The following is a 22,174-nucleotide window of genomic DNA, read 5'->3' as shown; positions in this document are numbered from 1 at the left end:
GTTGAAGGTTCAGAGTTTTGTGTGATGTGTTGGGCACTTGGGTTTTGTTTTGCACCAGTCTCTGTGTTTTGGGCGATGGGGCGGTCATTGATATAGGAGATAAATACATAAAAAACTGGGTCTTAACCAGTGTTATGACAGGCAGGCAGATGTTTTAAGGGGATGGAAGTCGGCTGGAGCGCCCTCAATTTGGGAGTGGTGCGAGGAGATGGGGAAGGTGGCAGCTTTCGAGGAGGTGTCTTGTAGATGGCTGGGGATCTGGGATTCATTTGATGGGAAATGGGGAAGTTATTTGACATTTTTGGGGGACTCTCGGGAGGGACTGTGGAGAGAGAGGCATAGTTTTAGATGTGTATGATTATTATTTATTTTTATTTCATTTTTTTGTGTGTGTGTACTTATGTGAGACCACAGGGATGTTCGTTGGGGGGGTCAGGGTGGGGTTGTTGATGGGGTGGGGGGGTAGTGGGAGTTAAAGGTTGATTCATTGTATATATGTTTTGTTTTTCTTTATCATCTCTATGAATCAATAAAATTGTCTGCAAATATCTTGTTTTAACAGATGTAATTCACAAACCTCAAAACTTGCGCAAATCCAACGTCCTGTTGAGCGCTCATATTTCTTCCTCTAAAGCATGTATTCTATCAGCATCTTTTCAACAGTTCCCTGTGACTTTTAACTGTCTTGTCTAATGATAAAAAGGCAAATATCATTCTTCTATCATATACCGTCTGCAAATATGCAGATATCTCATTTAAACGGATGTAATTCACGAACCTCTCAAAAATCCAGCATTTTCTTTCTTCCTGACAAGTGCTCATAATATCTTCCTCTGAAATGAAGTGCGTTCGGTCAGACTGGATAAAAACTCAGTTCCTCTTATTTACGAATGTCACGTAATGGTCAGTCCGTGACAATACAAGCAGGCAATCTGAGCCGTGTTAACTGAGAGTTGTCAGGAGATTGCTGCTCGCTGCATTAACACTAGCATGTGAGAGCAACTTCAAAGTAAAAGTGCATCACGTGTGCTATAAATAAATGTCATTTTCACTGTGCTCTTTATGTACAATTGGTTTGATTTGGTCTTTTGATTGCTAGACTACAGTGTGCACTATTTCCTTCTTTCTAATATATTACACAATATATTTTTATGTTCAAATAAATTACTTAAATTGGATGACTAAACAGAAAGCAGAAGAAACTGCACTCTACCATTTAAAACACAATCTATTTTTTTTTTAAGATTCTTTTTTATAAAGTTAAAGTTTTGTGTGAAATTTGAGTAAATATAGTGCTAAATATGAATGTATAATTGTTTTTTTTTTATAGCAATTTTATATTATTTACAATATTAAATTGTGTCATATATCGCCATTATATCGGCCACCTTGCTCTCTGGATATCGGCATCCATGTCGGTCACCTCTACTCCTGATGCCAGTTACGACACTCATTGACAGACGATGAACGACAATATCAGTAAATGGCAAAACCATGGATCTGGTAAGTCGGCAGAAACAGTAGCCCAGGGTGTTATATTTGCACCCGCAACCCGCTAAATGTGATCAGGCTGAATCCATCTCCTTATTCGCAAAATCCTCGTCCAAAAAATGCAAGTATTACATGAGCGTGTAAGTTTGTTCATCTACCCACATCAGGTGTGCGACCTGTAAACTGGCTCTACATTAGCTGATTTTTCCAATTATATTCAGGTGTTAGCTTCATTAACATAATTACCGGCCAGGCAGAGGGAGACAGAACGCCCATTAGCACCTCTCTGCAGGAGGTGTTAATCACTTGGCCATCAGGACTCCCTGCTGAGTTAATGGCTTCAAAAATTGAAAAAAATATATTTGTTTTGTTTGAAAAATAATTCTGTCACTGAGAATAACTGACAAGATGACAAGCTGATCGGAACTTTTTTTTTTTATCACAATCAGCTGCATATCACAAACACTGATTAAAATATATAGTGATTCTATCATTCTGCAGAAATAATGCTGTAAAAGATGAAGCGAGAAGCAGTTTTCCTTCTTCAGGTGAGGCTTTATTTCCCCTCTTCCTCGACACCACTTTACAGTTTACCTTTATGCAAAACACTAACACACACTGCTTCCACAAATAAACTTTCACTATGAGAAAATCCTTGCTCTGGCTCGGCTCTGTCGTATCCAGTCTCTCTCTCGACTAAGTGTTGTGTCGCTCTATTTATGCCGCTCTCCCCGTGCTCACTGAAATTAGAGACAGGTGTTAGACATAATTTAGCTCAGATGTAAGCGCCCTTACCGCTTTCTTACCGCTTGACAAACTTTTTTACAGTTTTGGTGCATTTTAAAATATAACCTTGTGAAAGCCAACAGAACCATGAAGAGAATGCAACATAATGTAACTATTTTAGCCCCTGTTTCAGAACAATCAAGCAAGCTACAGTTCACACTATTGCACTATCAATCACAAATCACACTATTGCAATTGCAGTTTTACTCATGTTGTTATTTTGGCAAACCCCACGTGACAGGGATCAGAGAGAGATAGTTGCGGTGAGTCGTTATGTGTCACCCCTCCACCATTTTTATTTGGCAAATGTGTCATACCTCTGACCAAAGAGAAGGAGATCTGAGCAAAACAGTCTGCATGTGTGACACCCTTGGCCAAAATGAGTTCTTTTGAGTCTGCTAGTGTAGAGCCAGCTTAAGACGTTTCAGAGTAACACAAAGACACACACTTGATCTCGGGAGGTGCTTGAAATTTACTTTGCTTTATTTCCATGGAGCAGTTCGCACTTAACAGGTATTGTGAACTCTGCAGGTTTGCTCAAATATAACTTTGTATTTAAGAAGCAAAGAAGAAAGTGATTAAATCATAAAATAATACAAGACCACGTTCACTTTGAACCTAAAATTGAGTTCTATTTTATTGTCTTTAGGCATCATTATTTTGGGAACACATGGAAATGTATTAGGCTTACGCTTAATTTGAAACTGTAATATGCTGAACTTTCTATAGGTGATGTTTTGGTTTTTTTATATTACTGTTATAATAATAATAATTATTATTATTATCTTTACATTTACATTTAGTTCTTAGTTTTTAGGCTATTAGTAATTTCCCACCTGTTGTCATAGACGAATACTTGAGTGACGGCAAACGGGGCCATTGGAGTTGGGAAATGTTTGAATTTGGGAAGGTGATTATATAAGATTTTTTTTTTTATCACTTCGTTATTGTAATTGCTTTTTTCATTTTATTTAAAGTGCAGTTTTAATTTAGAAATATCTTGTGTTTAAGTTTGACTTGTTTCAATAAATGAATTTACAATTAAAGCAAAATCAATAAAACAAACATATTCAATGACCCTCGTCAGGGGCGTCGATGATATAATCGGATACTGTGATATTTTTTTAAGGCAATTATTGATAAAATATTTTTTACATATCGCCCAGTCCTATCATAAACTAACATTTTCTTGAGTAATTTCAGTGACAAGATTAACACTGCATCTGCGTAAGTACCATGTTAACCTCTTAAAGGTTTTTCCTGGGTCAAAAATGTTCTTGGTGACTGATGTATATGATCATCCACATGCTCGAAGTTGGTTTATTACATAATTGCATTTAATTAATATATAACATAATTACTTAATTGCATTTCATGTTTACATTGGATATTAGTTATTTTTCACTACGTTTATGGAACCTTTTGAATTAGATGCAGATTTTTTTACTTTAAGGTGAAATGTGAAATCAAATTAAATTTAACACCTTATTTTTATAATTATTTTATTAGAAAGACTAGCTACATTGAACAACCACAGAAATTAGGAGCCATCCATGGTCTTACTTATGCTAATGGCATTGCATAAGGACAAATACATAAAGAGGATTAAAGTCTGGACCTCAAAGACTTATCAACAAATTAAGACAAAGTTTTCTTTAAAAAAAGAAAAAATACCACAGTTACTGTTACTGCTGTAAAATCGTGATCAGCATGCATCAAAAAAGCAATGCAGATCCCTTGCGCAAGTACTTATGTGATGGTTCACGCGAATCACGCCACTGAGAACCAGGCCTCAGTCACACTGCACAAATGCATGTCTCAGATGAGAAGCATATTTTGTATGTATAAAGTGTCGAAAGCGAGATGAATATAATTCATTTCATTTTGGCAGCTGAAATTTCACTTGTGCGGCAGCCAAAAAATGTTCAACGCAGGAAAGGCCCTGCTCTCGTGAGCTAAAATTACCTCTCAAGTGAAAAACTGGGCATAGACACGAACGGAACTGGGGATACAACTTCTGTCTCATTGTTTTTCCTTCTATTATGCTTCTTCGATCTCGTCCTGTTGTTCTTTTTGTCAGTGGTTTGACAAACTCCGTTTTTGGTCTTGGTGACACTGTATATTGTGAGTAGTCCCTTAATGGAGCCGTTTGGGGTGTGGGCCCCACAGTAGGCTGTAGGCTGTGCAACCTGGTGAACAGCCAGGTTGCACATGTCGCAGAAGAGGATGCCGTTGCTGTCCTGACACTCGCCATCCATGCATATACAGCAGACTGCGTCTGGAGGTTTTCTTGGCCCTGAATCTCTAAGAATGATTCTTTTTCTAAACTACTGATGAGGAACTCGAAAACATTGGGGAGACCTTGCTGAGACCTTCGCCATTTATTTTCTTGTTGACCAGCTCAAGCCAGGCATAGTCTTCTTCATCTATATCATGCTCCACTTCCTCATCCAGCTCATTCTGGTAGTACGTTGGAGGTCTGCATGGGACCGCTTGGAGGTTGTACTCTACTGTGCGGAATTTGGGCTCAGGGAGGGTGCTGTTTTGCAATGGAGGTTTTTGTGTGGTGACAGCCGCATTCTTTTCTGCTGGTTGTTTTGAGGTGGGCGGAACATACCAAAACATGGTGGTGTTTTTCTGTGTTTTCCTTATTACTGGTGCGGTGGGATCGTCATCTGTGATGATGCTGATCTGGTGTAGCCGGTCGTCGACCTCCAGCTCCACAGTTCTCTGGGCTTGGGCGTAGGTGAGTGTCTCCCGGTTTGGGGAGGGTTTGATGGGAGAAGGCAGCCACTGGGAGACATGTTCTTTATGAGGCCGAGATTTTCTTTACATTGTGAATTTTAGAAATCTGCAAAGAGAACAGAACCATTGGTTTATTATACAGTACAGTAGATTCATTCCATAAGAGAAGCTCAACCACCAAACTAGTTGGATTTTTAAATCAAAACTTCTTACATGACATAAACTTATAAACAGGCCATTTCACTTCGGAGGTAATTACATTGATTAATCAAAAGTACTGCAGTGGTACCATGGAACAGTTATCTGATAGGAATACCATGATACTTTGATGCGTATTATAGCACTGATTGAATACTATATTCATGTACTATGGTCTTTGTATGGTACTCCAAAGGTATTTCGACAAATACCACAGTATCATTTTAATGGTAGCATAGGCACATTCCGAACATTAGAATCGAAGCATTTTAGCCATTACAGGTGCTTTTCGAACGTTTGAATCAATGCATTTTGGACATCACAGGTGCCTTTCTGAGCAGTTGAATCAAAGCAGTTTTGGGCAGGTGCTGAGGTAGCTGAAGCACCCCATAGTGAGCAAGACTGGAAAACAGTATCATCGAGATTTCATATATTTCATTGCATTTATGCAGTATATATAATACAGTTTTCAGTATATCTGTCATTTATGTTAATAAAATCGCGTCTTGCATGATTTGTCATGCTTGTGGGCAGAGCTCTGCTGAACTGAAGAGAGCCCTTGTGATGGATCACAAGTGAAATTGTTATTCTCCTTTTTTCCTTTTATTTGCAGAAAAGCAAAAAGTGATTCACAATGAAACAGTAATTTGACAATAAATAACGATTAAATTGTGTTACTGTATCATTAATGTTGTTTAATAATAAATATTGTAGTGTAATATTACAGTTTATATGAATATTAAATTAATCAATCCTCAATCTTAATTTTTTTCTTCAGAAGAACATTGTGCTTTACTCATGTGTAAGGTAATCCTTTAAAATTATAACAGGTTAGAGCTTTAGTGTTCCTGTGTTTTGTCGCGCTCATTGACACCTGACCTTGGATATTGAAAATCTCATGAAGACGTTTTGGGGTGTTCAAGTAACAGGTATGTTACAGACACATTCAGCGATAAACGGCTTTAACTCCTAAACGGCTTAGCAAATACTTCCCAAAATAGTATCACTGTAAAATCTGGAAAGCTAATAATATTCCACAAGCTTGTTTTCATTATTTTCACTCGATATTATGAGCACTGACCTGCAAAATCCATCGCAATGTGAGTTACCCAGGGAATAGTTCCTCTTGGCGTAGCGGTAAGTAAGGGATCGTGGAGAAAGTGCAATTTTCTTTCTTTTCTTTTTTTTTTTTAATAGCTTGGTGTATGAACTGCATGTCCAATCTAAACCTTTTAATAGCTTTTTTGTTGAAGGACATAGAGGCACAAAACTAGCGTCATAAGAGTAGGACAGTGGGCAACTTTCACAACCTTTCATTTTACACTTATTGGTTGAATAGGGAACTGTATGTCCAAAATTAACCTTGTTTCTGTAATAGCTTTTTTGTTGAAGGAGATAGAGACACAAAACCAGTGTCATTCAAAAGAGGACAGTGGGAAACTTTCACAACCTTTCATTTTACTCCTACTGGTTGAATAGGGAACTACATGTCCAAAAATAGCCTTGTTTTTGTAATGGCTTTTTTTTTTTTTTTAGGACATAGAGGCTCCAAACCAGTGTCATTCAAAGGAGGAGTTCAGTGGGAAACTTTCACAACCTTTCATTTTACTCCTACTGGTTGAATAGGGAACTGCATGTCCAAAATTAACCTTTTTGTAATAGCTTTTTTGTTGAAGGAGATAGAGACACGAAACCAGCGTCATTCAATACAGGAGGACAGTGAGCAACTTTCACAACCTTTCATTTTACCCCTACTGATTGAATAGGGAACCTCATGTCCACAATTTTCTTTCTTTTTGCAAGAGCTTTTTTGTTCAAGGAGATAGAGGCACGAGACCAGTGCCATGCCCCTGTCCATTCTGAGTCCGAGAATGAGTTGGAAGAAGAGGATGAGATTGACCCTCAGTCAGCCCCAGGACCAGCCCATCCGCAACCAGGACCAGTCCATCTTCAACCAGCTCATCAGCAGCCTGCAGGAGAAGAAATATGGATGTCAAAGAATGGTGAAATTGAATGGTCTTCTGGCCAGGGCCATAACCACAATACACTTTGTGGGGGACAAGTCCACCTCAATAATCAGATATTGCCAGATTTTCCCCCTAAATAATTGATTACCTTGAAGCTGTTCTGCTGCATTCCATTAGGCACCACTGTCTAATTGTCATTAAGTTGTTGCAGGAATGACATAATGGTTTAAAAAAGTAAAATTTTTCACTCAGTAGTGTAACACCGCTCGTCAATGTCAGATCGATGAAGGGGGGACTCAAGTTTATCAAGATGCTAAGCGGGAACCTCGTGGATTATCCCAGCGCCATGCATCAGCAAGCAGTTAAGGTTAAGAGTGTTTGTGTTATGTGAGATGTCAGTATCTAACTAAACATGCAATATTTGACCACTGTTTTATGATTGAAATGTTGTACTGACCGACATTAATTTCCAAGGGCGCAAACTATTCACCATTTGGCTAAATTCACCATTTTGAATTTAAAATATGTCACGTACAGTACGTGATTCATATATTCATAATCATGAATGTGAAAACATTAATAGAGCAGTTTTCAGCATGTGAGACTTAAGACAAAGAGCGAATGTGTGCATGTTGTTAAGGAACTGAATGAATGTGGTAATCTGGCAGGCTTTTGTAGTAGCATTTTAAAAAATTCTCTTGACATTGTCTAAGAAAATTATCTATAAAAAAACACAAAGTAGAGCGTTATCATCACCCAGATTAGAACTAGAACATGGTAAGACCAATGACTTGTGACTTCTATTGTGCTTTTAGGTTTTGGCAAGGACAGTGTCATACACTATATTGCCAAAAGTATTCGCTCATCTGCCTTTAGACGCATATGAACTTAAGTGACATCCCATTCTTATTCCATAGGGTTTAATATGACGTCGGCCCACCCTTTGCAGCTATAACAGCTTCAACTCTTCTGGGAAGGCTTTCCACAAGGTTTAGGAGTGTGTTTATGGGAATTTTTGACCATTCTTCCAGAAGCGCATTTGTGAGGTCAGACACTGATGTTGGACGAGAAGGCCTGGCTTGCAGTCTTCGCTCTAATTCATCCCAAAGGTGCTCTATCGGGTTGAGGTCAGGACTCTGTGCAGGCCAGTCAAGTTCTTCCACACCAAACTCGCTCATCCATGTCTTTATGGACCTTGCTTTGTGCACTGGTGTGCAGTCATGTTGGAACAGGAAGGGGCCATCCCCAAACTGTTCCCACAAAATTGGGAGCATGGAATTGTCCAAAATCTCTTGGTATGCTGAAGCATTCCTTTCACTGGAACTAAGGGGCCAAGCCCAGCTCCTGAAAAACAACCCCACACCATAATCCCCCCTCCACCAAACTTCACAGTTGGCACAATGCAGTCAGACAAGTACCGTTCTCCTGGCAACTGCCAAACCCAGACTCGTCCATCAGATTGCCAGATGGAGAAGCGTGATTCGTCACTCCAGAGAACACGTCTCCACTGCTCTAGAGTCCAGTGGCGGCGTGCTTTACACCACTGCATCTGACGCTTTGCATTGCACTTGGTGATGTATGGCTTGGATGCAGCTGCTCGGCCATGGAAACCCATTCCATGAAGCTCTCTAGGCACTCTTCTTGAGCTAATCTGAAGGCCACATGAACTTTGGAGGTCTGTAGCGATTGACTCTGCAGAAAGTTGGCGACCTCTGCGCACTATGCGCCTCAGCATCCGCTGACCCCGCTCTGCCATTTTATGTGGCCTACCACTTCGTGGCTGAGTTGCTGTCATTCCCAATCGCTTCCACATTGTTATAATACCACTGACAGTTGACTGTGGAATATTTAGTAGCGAGGAAATTTCACGACTGGACTTGTTGCACAGGTGGCATCCTATCACAGTACCACGCTGGAATTCACTGAGCTCCTGAGAGCGGCCCATTCTTTCACAGATGTTTGTAGAAGCAGTCTGCATGCCTAGGTGCTTCATTTTATACACCTGTGGCCATGGAAGTGATTGGCACACCTGAATTCAATTATTTGGCTGGGTGAGCGAATACTTTAGGCAATATAGTGTATATTCTTAATGCAAATATTATTAGGTAATAATTTAAAAATCAATTTAAGATTTTCTAAATAATTTATTTATGTCTTTAATTAATTCTGAATTTTGTACAGCATCTCCTAAGTCTTCATTTAAAAGAGACCAATTTATTTTGAGGAGGAGCCACCAGTTAAAGTAGTTCACCTAAAAACAGAAAATGTACTTATACGCACTCATTTACTCACCCTTATGTTGTTCAAAACCCACATGCTGTTACTTTTTCTTGGAACATAATAAATATTTTAAGCAGCTGTATTCCATAGAATAACAGTTTATAGTGAGCAGGAGCTGTCAAGCTTCAAAAAGGACAAATACTATAAAGCACAATTAAAAGTTCAGTATAAAGACGTCATAACAGTAGTCCATATGACAAGTGCACTATATTCCAAGATTTCTGGGGCCATACAGCAGCTATGTGTTGTCTGGATGTGACAGATGCACGACTGGCGTTGAGTTGCCCCAATCAGTGGGAGAGAGAGATAAGGAGGGGCCGGAGACACCAGAGAGAGAGAGAGAGAGACACGCAGCTGTGTGTTTGTGCGTCAGTGTTTATGTTGACTCTAAAGATTTCGTCAAAGTTTTGTATTAAAAGTCTTTGTGATTGTTAATCTGGTTCCCGCCTCCTCCTTTCCCTTAAGCAAGAGACCTTGTCTGCCACACTGGTGCAGAAACCCGGGATTGGAGGAAGACGCGCTGTCAGAGACACCTCGCCGCTGACGGAGGATCGTGACGCCGAGGATACACGATCCGGTGGTATTGGAGCGGTTCGCCAGGAGGCGGAGGAGGCGCTGCCTTCCACCAGGAGGTGAAGGAGCCCGCTGCTACCCTTTGTATTCCCATTTATGAAAAAAAAAAAAAAAAGTTTAAATTGACAAATTGCAAAACAACCACCGATTTTTAAAGAACATAATACCTCTGATCTTTAAAGTTAAAGACAGAAGCAGCTTTCCACTGCGATAGCCTGCAGTAATTCCGTACACAACATTCTCATCCAAAGACCACAGATTATTTCTGCTTGGATAAATCTGGAATGCAATGAAAGCTTATCCTCAGCGGCCGCCAGGATAATGGTATAATGTTGGAGTAACATGCATTAGAAAATGATTGACTTGATCGCCATTCAAACACACTGCTGTTTCCTTTACTGCTTTGAGCTTGGCCTTGGATCAACAACAATGCCAGCGGTTCAAAACAGAATGAGCATGCCACTCGCTACGCACGATGTTATGATGCTCACTCATGGGTCATACAGGATACCCCTATACTTTAATGTGCCATACCTAAATACTTAATTCGTTGTACTTGTAATACTCCATTGTTATAAACGTGTTTTTTTTTTCATAAAGGCAACTGAACATTTGCTTCTGTTACTAGGAAAATGTTATATTTATCAGACAAAATGAAGTGTTTTAAAAGTCTAATCACCCATTCTAGACATCAATTTTAAGTATTTTCAGTCTATCAAAATTATACAAGACAGACTGACAGACATTATCTTTGCCTTATGAATTCAACAAATTTTGCATTTCCATTTACTTATTTATTTTTATTCCATTTCTGTATATACTTTTTTATACTTATTTATAGGCCTATTTATATTATTGATGTTTTGTATACTATTTATTGACATTACTGTTGATTGTAATATTACGCATTTTTAATAAAAACGTTTTTTAATTATACAGTACAGTAATGATTTTAAGCATAACAATAAAAAAGGAAAAACAATGTGTTCAAAATTCCAATGTCATACACATTTCTTGTTGTAAGATAATTACTTCTTATTTTCATAACAACAAACTGAAAATATGCATTAATTAAAAAGCTTTAATAGCAAATACACAAAAATAACTAACCTTTTCAACTGACCTAAACATACATTTAAATACCAAAAGGACTTGTATATTTTGCCCCACCCCTGCTGGGGCCTGGTTGCCCCTGGGAGAGACCCTCGGGGCAAGAAACCCCAGTATGTTTACTTTAGTGGATGAGCAATGGACTCTATGCACGGCACGCAGCCTAGTATTTCCACTAAAATCTCAGCTAGCTACTTTACTTCCTGTATAGCTGACAAACTGAATCGCAAACAACAATTAATTATTTAAGTATTATATAGTTAGGTGTTGTTATAAATATAAACATATATAATATCTCATTATAGTAATGACTTCCAGAAAGTTTCAATATCAACGACGGGAAAACAGTAGATCGGCAAACATTGCTGTGTTCCGATGTCATACACAGGGTGAAACAACACAAGCTATTTGACATGGTCATCCCTCTCTTCATCACTGGCAGCATCATCCAGCTATGCAGTTACTTGCCTCCTTGTCAACTATCAAAATGGACCCCTAGTAAAAGCATGGGCTAAGGATTAAAGTAAACCTAGACACAACACTTGTTGTTGGGATGGATAAATTTGCTTTTATTTGTACAAATGTTAATAATGTAAACATGTAAATATAAATAACTTTGTTACAGTGTTACCTGCAATGCTGTAATGTAAACATGTAAATTTAAATAACTTCAATACAGTGTTACCTGCACTGCAGTAATACAGAAAAAAGTATTAGGCAGGGTCAGAAACTGAGCAAAGTTTCCTTAGTTTAATTTGTTGTCTGACCTTTGATATTTTTCATTATAGTCTATTTTCATTCCTTAGTATGGGTATGGTATAGTATGGGTTAGGGATGCACCGATACCACTTTTTCTCTTCCGATCTGATTCCGATATCGGAAATCTCAGTATCGGCGATACCGATCCGATACCAGTGTTGTTGTTTTTTTTGCATAATCAATTTAGAATATCTTTACATTATTGTGTGGAACTAATTGGGTGTGCTCTTTAATATGTAAAGAAACACAAACCTCTAACTACACATTATTTCAATATAAATGTATTGCTTAAGAAAAACTTTGTTAACTAGTATACTGGATAATGTAGCAGCAAAATTAACAGTAATTCCAGTATAAGTCATCAGTAACAAAGTCCTTGTAATCTGGACTTTAAAGGATTCAGATCTCTTTTTTTTTTGTTCAATTTAGTTGTAAGATATCAGCTCACTTTTCATTCAGTGATTTTTGAAACCCATTCAACTTAAATATTATTATTATTTGTAAACAAATGATAATAATAATAATAATAATAATAATAATAATAAATTATAATAGTAATATATCTCAATCGTGCACCTTTAATTTTTAAACCCTCACGCTTTTATTTTGACATTCTGAACTCTCCAGGAAGTCCTGTGTGTCTGTTTGTAGGCAAGTTCACAGTAGTTTAATTCACTTCTTATTCAAATTCTGGTATAAAAAAAATGTAAAAAAAAAAAAAAAGCACCTCCAGTGCCATTCTAAATGCATATTATAAGTGAACCGAACGATTGAGCATCTACATCTGAGATGTTGTTCGTGAGTAGCACTCAAATATTGCGCACCGCGTGAAGGCTAAAAATAGCCGCGAGTGTGTGTAAACAGAGCAGCGCCATTCACTGACGCGCTGGAGTTGTGCGTGTATTTTATACATTTATTATTAAACACAGCCTTTTGTGATTCACAGAGCTATTGTACATCTTCAAGTGGCTTTGAATAAAATGCACGAGTTATATGAACAACTTTGTGTTTTTATGGTTCTTTTATGTCATTTATTAAGCTTGACAGTAACGAACATGACTAACACACAGTATCAGATTTCGATCGGGCTCGTTGGACCGATACCCGATCGTTTAAAAGCTTCAGTATCGGAGCCAATACCGTTCCAGGTATCAGATCGGTGCATCCCTAGTATGGGTTTGAAGTATTGCTGCGTTTTTATAAGGTTAGAAAAAACATGCCCTCATATTGCTCTCAAATGCCCCTGAAAAACAATTCCAGGCAAATATTGCTCCTAATAAAACATTAATTTTTGACACTGGTATTGGGAAAGTCCATTTTTATCTCTAGGGCTGATCTCATCCAGTAAGTCTTTTGTAAATTATGAGTATAGTAAAAAAAAGGTGGAGTTTATGTAAAATGCTACATTGATGAATGTGGGGATGTTGCTCCTTAACCCCTCAGCAAGTTTCCTCTCTTGGGTCTTACAGACAGGACCACCATTCCACTGACAGGACCTGGCTTGACTCCCTAGGAATACAAAGGGGCCATGTTAATTTCATTATTACAGGAAATAATCTGGGATACTTGATTCTAGTAGGTCAAATATTTCTGAATAATGACCGTTTTCCATAGAAATGTTGTATAACTGACCGATCATCTAGAAAACCTATGTATCCTACAGAGTGGTACTTGTGTTCTGTCTCTCATTAATGCTCGTCTCAAGTAAGCTAATAAAATAATTTCAACTCAAATCATGTCCATGTATTTATTGCTATATTACATGATCCCTTAATAAAGTTTATTTATATAATTCTTAAAAGCATCCGATAATTCACATCATCTTACCATTGTTCTGGGTTTGTGCCAGCTCTGCTCCCTTTCAGTACAGCTATGAACAGGAGGAACTGCACTGATGCCAAGCTATGAGTAGTGTGCTGTATAGTACAGTAGTGCAACAATGTGGTTGCACAATGCTGTTCCAACAACACAGGAACAACTGCTTTGGGACATTATTTCAGGATGGCAGTCCTTTAATACAGTCTGTGAAGATAAGTAAATTAAACCATAGCAAGAGTTATGAATTAATAATCTATGTGAATATATTTAATCATACCATACACTGTAATGAGTTATATCCCTAAATTTAAAAACTAAAGCACTTATGAACCTTTCTGATGAATAGTTTCACTATGCCTATCTTCTTATAGATGTAGGAACCCTCAAAAACTTCTGTATGTAATGAGCGTGTAATTCAGATTTAAGCTCAAAGGCATCTTTTTTCTTTTTGAGTGTCCTCCAACTCTCCAACTTTGTGGCTTCTCTGAGTTCCTCGTCGACCGGAAACATGTCACCCTCACGCTTATCTCTCCTGTCACCTTGATCCTTACTGGAAACGGAGAAGTTACGCATAGTTAGTGACATTCATAGTCCAAAAATCGTATACGTTACATAAACAAGCACATTAGTCAAAATAGAAAAACAGTATAACTACAAATTCTAACTAGACAGATAAATAAAATAACGAAAACATAGGTATGAACTGTCAGAAACTGAGACTTAGCATGAGAATACTCACCCTAAAAGTTGTCGATGTAACTCGAAACTTGTCATTTAAAGCCATTCTCCTCCTCACAATGCTATTAACATCGTTACCAGTAACCTGGGGAAGCTCCTGTAAACATCGAGTGTAAAACGACATCCTCTTCTGCGCCATGTTCGCAGATTTCGCCAACAGGGAAAAACGACTTCCGGCGCTGCACCGCACCGCACCGCATGTAAGCGACATGTGTTGGCTGAGACACAATGCGGAAGTGACTGTGCAGAGTCCATACTGCCTTGTTGTTTTCGTTATTTGTGGTTTGGACGAATGCGCATCCAGATTCAAATGCTTCGTGTCTTCATTGATACGATTAAAACCTTGCATTTATTCAACCATGGAATACCACGACATCCGGTGGTCTTTTAACCGTTTTGTTTATTAATTCCGCCAACCATACCGAAAGCCCTATGACGTCATAGAGCCCATTGCTTCCGTCTTACGCCGTGTGGCGCTACTACAGCACACTATTTACTGCACAGGAGACAAAGCAACCAACTCAATTACCCCACTGGATAAACCATACGCTTTATTTAACTATTTCGCAACCGAAACTCGTTTAAGTAAACCTCATGACACAAAGGTAAGCAATGATATCTCTTAATTTACTCTGTCTCAGACAAACACATGCATGATTTTTAGTTTAGATCTAGTGACCCGGCTGGTTCTACGAGTTTATCTGTTTTGTGCTACCAGGATCCGGTTCTGCCTCATCAGTTTATGTCCCGTGTGGCCTAACGTAACCACACCATTGAGTTGTCACTAAGCCCAGTGTCTTCATTTTAAGACTGTAAATGACTCCATACAGACATTTAAAGCCATATGAAAAAAGTATTACAAATTAAATCATAAGAATTACGAAGTTAAACGAGTCACTTATATCCATATGGCATATGGGAAGCGTAAAGTGTTTTCCGGTTGTTTTTGTCTGCAAGCTAACGCATTAGCATGTGTCGCGCGAGCTAGCGCCTGTGTAGTCTCGTGCGGTCTCGTGCAGCAGCACAATTTGATAACTAGAAACACCTCAGATCAATTTTACGTTATTTATTTGATTATTTTATCTAAATATACTTATAAGTACACTCTGAAATATTTTGGCTTAGTTTTTCTTGTCCAGTGTATATTTTTGTTTATTCATTGTATTTCTGCTGTAAAAAAAAAAAAAATCGTCATTGTGTGTATTTGGTTGAGAGCTGACCGATAATTTTAACTTTATTAATTGGATTATTTTCTCTAAATATACGTATAAAAGATTACTTTCCTCGACTATTTTGTAATAGTTTCGTTATCCCAGTGTAATGTCACTGTGCTTTTCTTGAATTTAACAACTGACAGATACATTTTAACGTTATCTGATTGTTCGCTCTAAATATACAAATAACGAAATTAACTAGGAACTCTTATGGCTAAAGGCCCAAACATACTCTATGCAAGTACGTGAATGCAGACGCACCTTGCTATGCAAGCTCGATTTCACGCGTCGTTGAGTTGAGAAATGTGTCAGCGCTCAATTCATAACACATCGCAAGTATGCGCTGCGTTCTCAGCGTTGCCACAAGGGGCGCTAGAGCGGATTTCCTTATTTCAATCAACAACTGTCATGGCGGGCAGCAATTTGAGTTAAATCTTTTCGAAAAATATACACAACTTTTTATCCGCAGTCCATTCAAACAAACTGGTTTTTTCTCCGTGTCTCAACCCAGTCCTCAACTATAGACTCATCTACCACATCAGGGCAGAATCCGAAAACATAGGCAGCTGACTTGCTGCCTAATCAGTTAATGGCTTAACTGACAGCTGTTTTGAATGAATGGAACTCTTGAAACTGGTCTCCGAACAGTTTGAAAAGCACCTTATTTTTATCCTGCCTCTGTATACAGCCTCCAAAGGTAGCAATGTCCTGGTTTTGGATGCAGCACCGGTTTCGGATGCAACACCGGTTTCGTGGTCACATCTAAAAAAAATCTATTGCCCTCTTGTGGTCTGAGGTTTGTAACCCAGAGCAATGCAAGAGCTGACATAATGTATGCACAATGGGACCAAGCATTGGCCAAGCGCTCGCGTTTGCGTACTTACGTGAAGTATGTTTCTGCCTTAAGTTTAGCTTGTCCGGTGTTTTTGTCTATTCGTTTTATTAATGTAGTAATAGATTGTTACAGCGTGAGTTTCATGAATTTGACAACTGGCAGAATATAAAAATGTACGTTTCTTGAATTACTCTAGTTTTTGTATGAATATCATGGGATCGCTTACTGTACATATTTGCAGCTGTCATACAGTGTCAATAGAAAATCATCATACTTCTTTGAAATAGTATCTTTTTGTCTTACAGCCTGAAATCAAAACACAATAAATTTTTTTACCAACTTAAATTAAAAATGTTGCCTTACAACATTCAAGTATTGAGAAAAAAAGGTAGTTCCGAAAATGTATAAAAGATGAAAAACTAGAATAATGGTTTGAAAAGTGATCATACCCCTGGATTTAATACTTTTTAGAGCTACCTTTTACTTTAATTATAGCTATCAATCAGTTTGGATATGTCTCTCTCTACTAGCTTCGTACACTTAGATTGGGGAATATTTGCCCATTCTTCCTTGCAGTATTGTTCAAGTTCAGTGAAATTGTGGGTGAGTGGCGATGGACTGGATTTAGGTCAGGGCTCTGACTTGTCCTCTCAAGGACATTGACCGTCCTATCCTTAAGCCACTACATTGTTTAATTTGTTTTTTTTTTGGCCAGTGTGTTTAGGGTCATTGACATGCTAAAAGGTAAACTGCCTGCCCATCTTTAGTTGTCGAGCAGAGGGCCACAGATTTTCCTCAAGGATTTAGGTGTACATTGCAGCACCCATTTTCTTTTCAATCCTGACCATTTGTGCAGTCCCTGCAGAAGAGAAACATCCCCACAAAATAATGTTGCCATACCATGCTGTGGTATGTTCTGGGTGATGTGCTGTGTTTGGTTTTCTCCATATACAGTGCTTGGAGTTCAGTCCAAAAAGTTCATTTTTTGTCTCATCTGACAATAAAACGTTTTGCCACATGTCTTTAGAAACCTCCATGGTCAGATGAGACATAAATGGGACTTTTTGGACTGAACCAAACACTGCACACCACCCAGAAAATACCCTTACCTACTGTGAAGCATGGTGGTGGCAACATTATGGTGTGGTGGTGTTTCTCTTCAGCGGGGCAGTTGGTCAGGAATTGAAGGGAAAATGGATGCTGCCATGTAGGGGTGCACTGATCAATTGGCCACCGATCTAAATCGGACAGTCTTCAGTAAATTCTATTTCTCATGGGAAGTCGCCAAAGGCTTGCTGAAAGGTAGCTAAATTACGTGATGACGTCATTTATTACGTAAGATGTAAAATGTACATACGTAAAGAAATTGGTGTAAAGAGCTTCCATCATGTTTTTTTTTTTTTTATTGAACTAATCATTTAACTGCTAATCATTACTATTTTATATATATATATATATATATATATATATATATATATATATATATATATATATATATATAAAAATAATATACTGCATAATTGAACAAAGACGAGCTGGCTCAAAATATCAGGACCGTTAGCATTATTATACATTATATTCAGCATTATTTACAGTTTAATATAGTACAATCATCTAAACCCTGTGGAGATTTACTCTCATGCTAAAAAATCTAATCCCAGTGCTCACTGTATTACATGAGCTGCACAATTGATTACATTGAAACTGAAATCGTGGTATGATGTTGCACACTTTAATCCAAATTAGTGCCCGACTGATTTATCTGTCAGCTGATATTGTCAGCTGATATTAGCCTTTCACCGATATATCGTTATTGGCGTATATGTTTACCGATATGCGCAGATATGAAAACTTTTTTCAGAACATATAATGCAGAAAAGTGCTTGAGTTGGTGTCATAACATAGTTTGTCCAGCAGAGTGTGCTCTGACTCCATTGTTTGCTGAGCTGACAGTGGCTCTGCAGACAGGGCGGAGTTAAGCAGTGTTTTTTCGGTAAGTCGCTAACTAGTTTGTGAAATACATATTGGAAAGTTAATAAACAATGATCCAATCAATTTCCCTTTTCAATATATCTAATATAACGTTAACCCTGTCCCTGACAACCATGTCACTCATGTCTGTTTGCTGTTAGCCAGCTATAGTTTGTCAGTGCAGTCAGTAATGTAGCAGATTGAAAGGTAAACATCACAGCATATTTTTACAGATCAGCAGACAACAGTGCGGTGGTGGATTGTGTCTGTTGAGTGTTGATTTCACGCTACGTTGTTATGTAAACTTGTATTCACCAAACTGTTTTGTTCAGGATTCGCAGTTTGGTACCCCCTTCAGCCGAACAATTCCAGTCGTTGCATTTACAAAATGTAATATTTAAGAGTCTGATTTTCCACCGTTAAAAATTTCCCCTGAATTGTATAGCAGAATACGGTGTAACACCGTATTATTTTCTTTATTTAAATGGTCAGCATTTGACTGATACTAAACAGTACTGATGTTTATTTAGCTCTCTTATTTTTATTTTTATTTATTCTTTATTTTAATGGTCAGCATTTGATTGATACTAAACAGTACTGATGTTTATTTAGCTATTTATTATATTTTTATTCTTTATTTTAATGGTCAGCAACTGACTGATACTGAACACACAGTACTAATGTTTATTAAGCTATATATTGTATTTTTATTTATTCTTTATTTTCTCAGTGTTCATTTCTAGAATTTGTTGACAATGTATAATTGGTTTGGGGTTGGTGAATGGAAATGGAGGCACTAAAATCCTAAATCCTTGCCTCCCTGAGGACAAAGATAGGCTCAATTATACGATCAGAAATGAGGGCGGTGCTGGCTGTGGATTTCGATCAGCTCAAAAGTGTGTTACAGAAAATTAAAACTGAAATAGCTAATAATACATCTGCAATATGCACTGAACTTGACAGTGTGAATGGTAATATCAAGGACATGGGAGGGCTGTCAACACGGTCAGACAAAATTGTAACGCTCCAAACAATGGTGACCAACCTCGAAAGCCAGTTAAAGTACCCGGAATTGAAGGTACTGTGAGTATATGGAGGGAAGAATGAGAAGAAATAATGTGCGGATCGTGAGGTAGCCGAAACACTGGGCTCGAGCAGCACTACTGCAGCTGTCTAAGCCAGTGTTTCCCAACCTTTTTTCTGCCACGGCACACTTTTTACGAATAAAAAAATCCCACGGCACCCCACTATCCCACATAACCATCGTCAATAGTTTTCCTTTTCAAGAACTTGTCCATGTTTTCTGTCTGTCTTAGTAAAGTTTGAAATTCGGCTATGCAAAAAACGCAAGTCATGTAGGCATGCTGTATAATGAGGTCACAGGTGGCTAGAGCACTAATTGGGTAATGAAAAAACAAGCATTTTTTTTTTTTTTTTTAATTAAAATACTCTGACAATGGGATTGAGCTTTCTTTCATGGTTTCTTTTTATCAGGATCTTATCTGATTTAAATACAGTCATCTGAAGACAAACAAAGCATTTTTTCTACAATCAGAGGGCATTAGAAAAGATTTTACACAGAAGGAAAGTTCCATTGTATCCATAGTTTTAACTGTGCAATATGATCATAGTAAACAAAGTAAAACCATGATTAGCAGTAACCATAAAACAAATTATGGAATTATTGAAATATTTCTTAAAAAAAATAAAATAAAAAAAAACAGAAATTAAATTGTATTTCCTCAATACACTGATATATTGATATAAATTCATGGAAAATATTTTTTAATATCTGTGATGTGTGGATTGAAACCTTACCATCTCTGTCTGCTCATTGTGCAGATTTCTCCTTTATTCCTTTTCAGTGCTGTTTAGAATGTTGGGGCCGTTTAATATCATTTTAAACTGGTTTAATCATCGACACATTATGGGTTCTCATAGAGGTTTTAAACAAATAATCAATGCCGAATCCGTGACTCAGCCCGCGCTTCTCGCAGCTCTGTTTACAATGATCTGCACAGCTGAGCGCTCGAGACCGGTCCACGTGTAAATGCACGTCTCTGCAATGATCTGTCCATTGAGCAGCACTGACTGATCCGGGTAAAGCTGTTTCCTTTCGCGTTTGGAACATTTGCCATTTGATATTTCTTGTACGTAACAAAAAACGATAATGCACAATCAAGAGAGTCAGCCAACTTTGTAGTTGCACCAGTGCGATCCCTTGCAATATTTAATCACACTGTTAGGAAAAATGGTTGCACTAGTGTGCCGCGGCACAGTGGTTGGGAAACTGATCTAAGCTACTTCGAGAAATGCTGCAATTGAAAGGGAGATACAAATAGATCGGTCTCATTGCAGTCTCGCACCCAAACGACCAGGAGGGAACCCACAAGCCATCATTTCCCTTGCACGTTACTACCAAGACCTTGAGGAGATTCTGAAGAAAGCATGACAACCGGCGCCATTGCGGTAAAAGATTAGTTGATAGCCATTTACCACGATTTCATGTCAAGTGTAGCAAAGGCCAGAGCGGTGTTCAAGGAGGTGAAAAAGCATATCCACAAAGGCTTGGCCTACCCTGCCAAACTTCGGATCACGTTTAATGGTGAAGAGAATTCCTTGGCCCGGACAAAGCCATGGACTTTGTAACAAACACCATCATAACAAGCACATAGAGACTTGAAAGTGAGGGAATAACTGAATCATATATCAGCCTAGTTTACATAATCATAGCCATTAACCCACTGTTAATGTTTGTGGTTATTTATAACAGACCTTTTTTTTTATTTATTTAATTTTTTTTTAGATTTACTTTACATAAAACATGTTTCTACTGGAGTTTAAGGGTACTTAAATCTAACTCTTTCATCAGACTATGCAAGTGACATTTGTAATAGGAATTCAAAAACTGCCCATCAAGTCTTCATTTTAGGTACAGGCTTCAAAGCCTGAGAAAACTCCCAGTTACACTGTATGGCTTAAACCTTCTTTTTAGTTAAGAGATGTTCCTCACTATCTCCCAAATCTAGGGGTGTGAATATTTGGGTTAAAAGCGAATAGTCTCAATTCATGATTCATACATTGTCGATTACACGTATTTTTTATTTTTTGAAAATTCAGAATGATTCGATTAACATTTCGATTTTGCATTTTTTTAAATGCATTTACAGGATTTTTAACATTCTCCCCAATGTGTCTTGGGCAAGGAAAAGAAAGACAAAATACTTAAGATTAGGGCTGGGTGATATGGCAAAAAAAAAAAAATTATCGCTATATTTTTTTCATATGTTGGATATAGATATTTAGCATGATATGCATTTCATACCATTATGGGGCAAAACTGCATTTTAAATGTTTGTTAGACCTTAAGAATTAATTAAACATAACTTGTTTGTTTACAAGTATACTTCAGAGGGTATGCTACCTTTAAAGTATACTCAGTTTAGGATTTAATCCTATGTAAGGTGTGTGACCTTTTTAATCAAATTAATCCAATTTCATCATCTTCAGCTGATGTTTGACTCCACTTAAAGACTTTCTTGTGACGCTCCATAGTCCAGCTCTGTAGGTGGTGGTAATGCACCATAAGCTGGATTGCCAACTGCCAATAAACAGCACAAGAAGAAGAAACACTTTCTTGCCTTTGTACACTATGGATCATAAAAAAACATTTAACTTAATAGTACATA

The 22,174-nt window shown here is 37.9% G+C and overlaps 1 protein-coding gene and 2 long non-coding RNA genes across 4 annotated transcripts in view; 1 reads left to right on the top strand and 2 right to left on the bottom strand.

The window, feature by feature from the left end:
• Positions 1–2,107: 2,107 nt before the first annotated feature.
• Positions 2,108–6,370, bottom strand: LOC127435362 (uncharacterized). The gene is made up of 3 exons (XR_007896191.1): positions 6,302–6,370; positions 4,243–5,128; positions 2,108–2,231 (listed from the first exon to the last, which is right to left on the bottom strand). It is a non-coding gene; the product is annotated as an uncharacterized LOC127435362 (long non-coding RNA).
• Positions 6,371–11,702: 5,332 nt separating this feature from the next.
• On the bottom strand, positions 11,703–14,669 carry LOC127435356 (uncharacterized). Of its 2 annotated transcripts, XR_007896185.1 has the most exons (4): positions 14,467–14,649; positions 14,059–14,277; positions 13,737–13,931; positions 11,703–13,418 (listed from the first exon to the last, which is right to left on the bottom strand). It is a non-coding gene; the product is annotated as an uncharacterized LOC127435356 (long non-coding RNA). The 2 variants fall into 2 exon arrangements; XR_007896184.1 differs by having other exon boundaries at positions 13,737–14,277; positions 14,467–14,669.
• Positions 14,670–14,715: 46 nt separating this feature from the next.
• Positions 14,716–22,174, top strand: part of zbed4 (zinc finger, BED-type containing 4) — a 28,299-nt gene continuing 20,840 nt past the window's right edge. The window contains exon 1 of the mRNA XM_051688681.1: positions 14,716–15,070. The gene's annotated coding sequence lies outside the window, so the exon portion shown is untranslated. The remainder of the gene's footprint in view (positions 15,071–22,174) is intronic.

This window comes from Myxocyprinus asiaticus, chromosome 45 (genome assembly GCF_019703515.2).
Source record: "Myxocyprinus asiaticus isolate MX2 ecotype Aquarium Trade chromosome 45, UBuf_Myxa_2, whole genome shotgun sequence".
NCBI classification, from domain to species: Eukaryota; Metazoa; Chordata; class Actinopteri; order Cypriniformes; family Catostomidae; genus Myxocyprinus; species Myxocyprinus asiaticus.
The sequence above is the reverse complement of the archived record's forward strand: the minus strand, read 5'-3'. Positions and strand labels throughout refer to the sequence as shown.